This window comes from Falco rusticolus, chromosome 15 (assembly GCF_015220075.1).
Source record: "Falco rusticolus isolate bFalRus1 chromosome 15, bFalRus1.pri, whole genome shotgun sequence".
NCBI lineage: Eukaryota > Metazoa > Chordata > Aves > Falconiformes > Falconidae > Falco > Falco rusticolus.
In genome coordinates, this window is record NC_051201.1 from 9,545,062 (window position 1) to 9,551,061 (window position 6,000).

General features: G+C 47.7%; 1 protein-coding gene across 2 annotated transcripts in view; it reads right to left on the reverse strand.

Moving 5' to 3' along the window:
* CDH11 (cadherin 11) overlaps positions 1-5,382 on the reverse strand; it is an 81,793-nt gene extending 76,411 nt beyond the window's left edge. Inside the window, exons 1-2 of one of the 2 annotated variants that reach the window (XM_037409374.1) lie at positions 5,236-5,382; positions 4,734-4,885 (exon numbers count right to left, since the gene is read on the reverse strand). The gene's annotated coding sequence lies outside the window, so the exon portion shown is untranslated. Of the gene's footprint in view, positions 1-4,733 lie in introns of both variants that reach the window. The other variant, XM_037409375.1, reaches the window with a different exon arrangement.
* Between the last annotated feature and the right edge of the window lie 618 nt (positions 5,383-6,000).

Here is a 6,000-nt window from a genome sequence, read left to right on the forward strand (position 1 = left end):
TAATGTCCCAGCCATGCATAATGTTCTCTGAAGGGCCTTGAACATGACTGGCAGCTCTAGCTTTTCCACCCACCCTGAGCACATCTAACAGCTTAAGGGACATTCCCTGTCTTGGAGGACAGAGGATGGGCAGTTTACCCTTTGCAGACTTCTCTTGGCAGCACAGTGCTCCTCAGCAAAGCGGCATTCATTTTCCAGTGTACTAGTTACTAACCCTTGCACCAAGAGTTGTTACTTTAAGGTACCTCTTAACTAGTTCCCAAACCAGGTGACTGACAGAAAACTCTACAGCTAGTATGGTATTATGGTGCCCATTTTTGGCATCAAAGTTGTAGACAGAAATTTCTATTAGACACATTAGCTTCTCTGGCTGCATATCTGCCCAAGTGGATATAATACATATTATAAAATTCTGCACTCTGGAACTTACGGTATGTTTGTTATACACAGAAATTTGGTTAGTCTATCAGTCAAATCAGAGATCAGTGCAGTCCAGCACTTGCCTTTAGCAATACCGCAAAGTGGATGTCTAGGGAAGACCATCAGAACAGGGCAGGTAGAAATGAGACTTTTTCCAACCCTGCAGCCGTTTCAAATCTATACTGTCATGTATGTCCTTCTTGGTCAGCGCTTGCAGCAATGGGCTACAAACATCCTTTATGTTCCAAGGTGCTACGGAATATACAGAAATTATTCAGACCAATCTACTTTTCTCGGTTCTTCAGTTGTAAGCTCCACTGACCTAGATGTGTACAGGTAAAATTAGACCAGTTTGGCCTAATATGTCTTTTTTCTACCAAGGACATCTTAATAAGATCTCTCAAGCATGACAATATTTTTGAAAGAGATATTTTTTTGTTTCACCGTGTCATTTTTTTCTTGTCTTTAAACTCTTTTACTGGGCATAGCAGGAACTGACACCGTCTTTGAAAAGGCAGAGATAGCAAACCCCTTAAAAGCCACAGCCACTGAGAGGGCTGGGCTGTTTGTTTTACACCTAGACTCCAGCTGTGGCACTCTTCAGACGAGCTGAAGTTATAGCATTCCAAAACTTCGTAGCGAGCGCCGAGGCGGTAACGCCACGCCGAAGGTAACGCGATCCACTGACTAGAAAGATGCTAATCCTGACAAACTGCCTGAGCATTAGCCCGAACCGCAGCGAGATTGAATCCCGCCTCCCCAGAGAGGGCCAGCAATGCCGGTGGTAACAAAACGGCTTTTCATAGCGCCCTGGCAGCGGGCGGCGGCGGGCGGCAGCGAAGAGCATCAGCGCCCTCTAGTGCCCGCCCCGCCGCCCGCCGCCGACCTGTTGAGCAAGGCGGAGCGGCAGCAAGCCTCAGCACCCGCCGAACGGCTTCCACAAATCCCGGCTCCTGGCGTCAAAATCTCTCCTCCGGGAGCATCCCGTGCAAATTTGCTACCCTTCGGTAATATTTAAATGACTTTAAAGTCCTTACTTACACAGGAGAAGGAAATGAATGGGTTTAATAATTCGGCATATGCAGGCTTGCACTTAAATGAATCGAGAATTTCACAGTCTAACAGCATCCTAGTCTTCAGTATCAAAAACCAAACACAGGACTACATTTTCTCCTAAAACACTGCAAAAGAGTTTTAGAAGTATATGACTACAATATTCCTTAACTGATAAGAGATGCAGTAAAAAATATACAGAGATATGGCATAAAATGGCAATACTCAAGTGTGAAGTAAGTCGTCTTGATTCCTAGGGACAAAGTGCCTGATCCAAACTCCGTTTAAATCAACGGCCATCTTTCCATTTATTTCCCTAAGCTTTGGGTTGGCCCCAGCAAAGAGACAATGAAAACTGAAATGCCATTACACAAAAGAAGAAAAAAAAAAAAAGAAGGGTGGGGGTGTGGGTTATAGCATAGAAAATTATACACAGATTTTTTAGCTTAAAAGGCTAGTAGAAAAACTCAGACAAAAAAAAAAAAAGTCTAGAAAGTATGTTGCTAAACTGTTTCAATTTAATTGATTCCAGATGAGACCTCTGTTTCTCACACACTGAAGACAGTTCGCTAAACATCCAGCTCACAAAATGGATTCACAATTGGTTCAGGGGGTTCAAAAAAAGGAAATGCTAGCTTTAAGTTTGAAATTACATTTTTATGATGTCTGAGCTAGAAATAACTTCTATTGTGGAAATCTCAGCAATAAAACATTTGTTTCTCAAGTTACACTTTGTTTAGTCACAGCATTTACAGAAAAAAAAAATGTTAGTCTGCTGGAACTCTGAACTTCACGTATGTTTCTTACACTAAATTAAATCAAACATGTCAAAAGTTGTCAGAATAGCATGTTAATTGAAGCTGAAATTACATGATATATTTAAAAACATTTTATCAAACAAATCACAGAAATCATTCCAGTCTTTGTAGTTTCCCCATATTGTTATGCAAAAGAAAAATTAATTTAGCTGTCCTGTCTCTCAATCAACCAGTTCCATACATATTTCCTTCTGAAACTGCTGACAATAAATCGCAATGACTTATCTCATTTCTTGACATACCCTAGTGTAGCAGCATTTCTGGTAATGAAGTAATCTAGTTCTAGTGATTTTTTTGGACAGGCAACACTTAAAATTTTAGCAAAGTTAAAGCTGATGTGGAGAAGTCTATTAATAGCATTCTCTGTCCATGCTCATTCTCTGATGCTGAGGTGAGGAAAAAAAGATAAATATTCAGTTCCAGGGCCTAAGAACAAGAGCCTGCAGAAGAAAGATGTCTTTTAGGCAATTTCCTTAAAGAATTTCTGAATATTTTATGGAAGATCTTATTCTTAGTTCTGTAACTTTAGTTTCCTCTTTTCCTGCAAAAGGAAGGAGAACTGCTTTACAAGTACAGCCAGAACCTTCTGTTTTCTAGAGTGTAGTAGACTAAGAATACACTAGAAGAATGTTTTGTGCGTGAAGGTATGAAGCTCAAACCAGACCTTCTGCTCTCTAGTCTCCCTACTGTTCTTACTGCCCATCTCCCAGCAACATGAATTGAGCCGCTCTGCTATGAAAATGCTGTTCATAAGCAAACATCTGCAATTCCACTTCCATACTTCCATATATCTCTTCATATAAAAACATCCAAAGGATTGAGTACAACCATCAGTTTGTGTTCCAAATCTCAGTGGACAGACCTGAGCCAGATGTCAGATTAATTGTTGCAGAACTTCTACACTGAAAGCAAATTTATTTATTGGTATGTGTTAGCCAGTGTAGAAAAGGAGAACAAAGTATTTAACTGAAGAATCACATAGGCTTTGGAAACATTGAAGCAAGCATAAGAGCCAGGGAGGGGGAAAAGAGATGGGCATTCAGTAACGTCTGAGTCCATGCCTCCCTGCTTTTGAATCTGCAAGTGCTTTTCTCATTCAACAGTTTCATTATTAAATAATTAAAAATATTTAATTTCTTAATAGAGGGGTGCAGAGCCTGTGGCATTCTCATTGTATCACCATCAGAAATCAACAGGAAGAAAAGTCTTTCCCAGGGAGTTACTCGTCAATGGAACATGGAAAAGAAATGAGCATTCTCCTTATAGAGGGCTAATTTCTGAATTAGTGACCTCATTTGCTAAAGAGGTTACTTTGTCACAGATATCTTAGTAGGTAAATACTGTGTTACACAGCTACACTGTCCTTTGTAGCAATGGTACAAAGATCTCCTAGCATATATTGGTTCTCTCCCCACCAAATGAATATTTAAAAGAGTAGACAATAAAGGGGGACTTCTATAGAAGGTAAAGGCATTTGTATCATGATGTCAGACTGCTATATGTGCTCCCGAAGGACTGCACAGGAAGCACTTTTATTCTAAAAGTTAATGGTATTTATGGGGACCCGCAGCCTGATCTATTTTACCCTTCTTGGGAATGTGCTTATGCATGTATCACCCAGGAGTCTAATGCTTTTTGGACTAGCCCATATTAAAGACAGATACCATTTTGGTATCTTGTGAATAGTAATGCATTTGAAAACCAGCAAGCAAAATAAACTGAAAAAAACCAACAAAACAAACCACAAACCCAACAACAAAAAAAAAAAAAAAAAAGAGAGAGAGAGTAGGAGGAGAGGAAGATATAAATCAAAGTCTTTCCCTTTTTTTATTCTGGATAGAGTATTCATCATTTCGTGCACTCAGAATTTCTGCATATCCATTTCATGCTTAGGAGCTACAGTACAAGTAAAAGATTTTCAGTTCGGGGCTTTCAATATGCGCTTATCCGGAGGAACATTTTAAAACGGACAAATGCTCGCTCTCCCCCAACCCTGCCGCCGCCCCCCCCCCCCCCGAGCAAGAACTGAAGGAATTAAAAATAAATAAATAAATAAAATACCGCTTGCCACAGCGTTTCCTTTCTCCCTCCGGAGAGGCTATCTGGCCCCTGCGGGGAGCCGGCCGGCCGCCTCCGCGGAGCTGCCGCCGGGCGCCGCGCACCTCGCCCGGCGCTGCCCGGCCCCCCGCTCCCGCTCCCGGCGCCCGCACCTGCCTGGCCCCCGCACGCCGCAGCCCCAGCTCCGCTGCTGCTGTCAAGTTTCTGGTGCGCACTCAGGCATCCTGCCGCCCGGTCCTCCGGCTCGCAGCGACGGGAGGCGACCATTGCCCCAGCCGCCCCCGCTCCTTCCCCCTCGCCCGGCAGCCCCGCCGCCCCGCTCGCCCGCGGCAACTCCGGCGCCGGCGTGCCCCGCTGCCCCCCGCGGCTCCGGCCGCCGCTTACCTGCGGGTCCGGCGGGGCTGGCTCCTTCCCTCGGCCACCTCCGGAGGTGGGAGAGGAGGCAAGTCCCATTCACAACTAGACACCGAGCAGGCACGGCAGCATCTTCAGCCTATTACACTCCACCGGCAGCGGCTGCTGAATGAGGCTCCGAGCTAGCGGCAGGAATTAGAAAGAGGGAGGGAGGGGAAAGGGGAGAGGAAAGGGGAGAGGGAGGGAGAGGGAGCAAGGGGGAGTGAAGCAAGATTAGAGGAAGGGAAAAGCTGGAGGCTGTTGCTTCTCTGTTTTCTTCTCCCTTCCCCCCACCCCACGAGGAACGCAGACCCCCGAGCCTGCCCTCCTGCCGGCCCCGCGTCCTGGGTGCCCTCTGACGCCCGCAGGGGAGAAGTTGGGGCTGGAAGGGGAAAGGAGGGGGGTAAGGAGCCCCGGCACCCTCTCCCTCCGCCTAGGCGGCCCCGGGGGTGGGCAGGGTGCGCTCTCCCCGCGCCAGGGGTGGGTTCCGCACCCCCTCAGCCAGGCAGGCACCCGCAAGCACGTCTGCGAGGGGCACCGGGACACCCATCCTGCTGTGCTGGCAGGCTGCGGGGAGGGATGTCCTGTCCCTTCCCTGTCGCCACTCCTCTGCAGGCAGCCCAGGACCACCCCACGGCGGCAGGCGGCACCGCGGGTGGGCTGTAACCCCCGCCAGAGCCCCGGGCACGGCCAGCTGCGGCCAGACTCCGGCTTGGGGGGCTGCCCCAACCTCGCAGCACGGATGGGGAAGGCGTCTGAGCTGGACACGCAGCAGGAGTATTTTATGCTGAACCCAGTCGTGTTTCCTGTCATGATCAGACATTTGCCCCAGGAAAAAAAAAAATTATAAAGTTCCCCAAGCATTTCTGGATGTGGAAAACCTTGGTCGCTGGTAGCTGGCAGCCAGAGGCTGAGGCCAGGCCTCTGCCCAGGCAAGCTGCTCTCCCGTGGGGGGTGGAGTGGGTGACCCTGCTCAAACACACCTGATCCAGGGGCTGCAGCTCGCGCTCTCCGCTTTTGTTACCAAAAGTGAAAACCCCAGGTACGACTCCTGGGTGGGGCTGAGCTCTGTGAGCCCACCGAGAAGTGCCCTGAGTCAATGCAAACCCAGAGGCAGCATGCAGCCCCTTCTCCTGTCATGCCCACCCAGGCACACGTGAGACTGCATGTCCCTCTCACCCATCAGGGAGGCCAGGACCTGTGTGCTCTGAGGTGGCTGTCAGCACAGTCAGTGCCATCTGTGTAGCTGTGGAGCAGC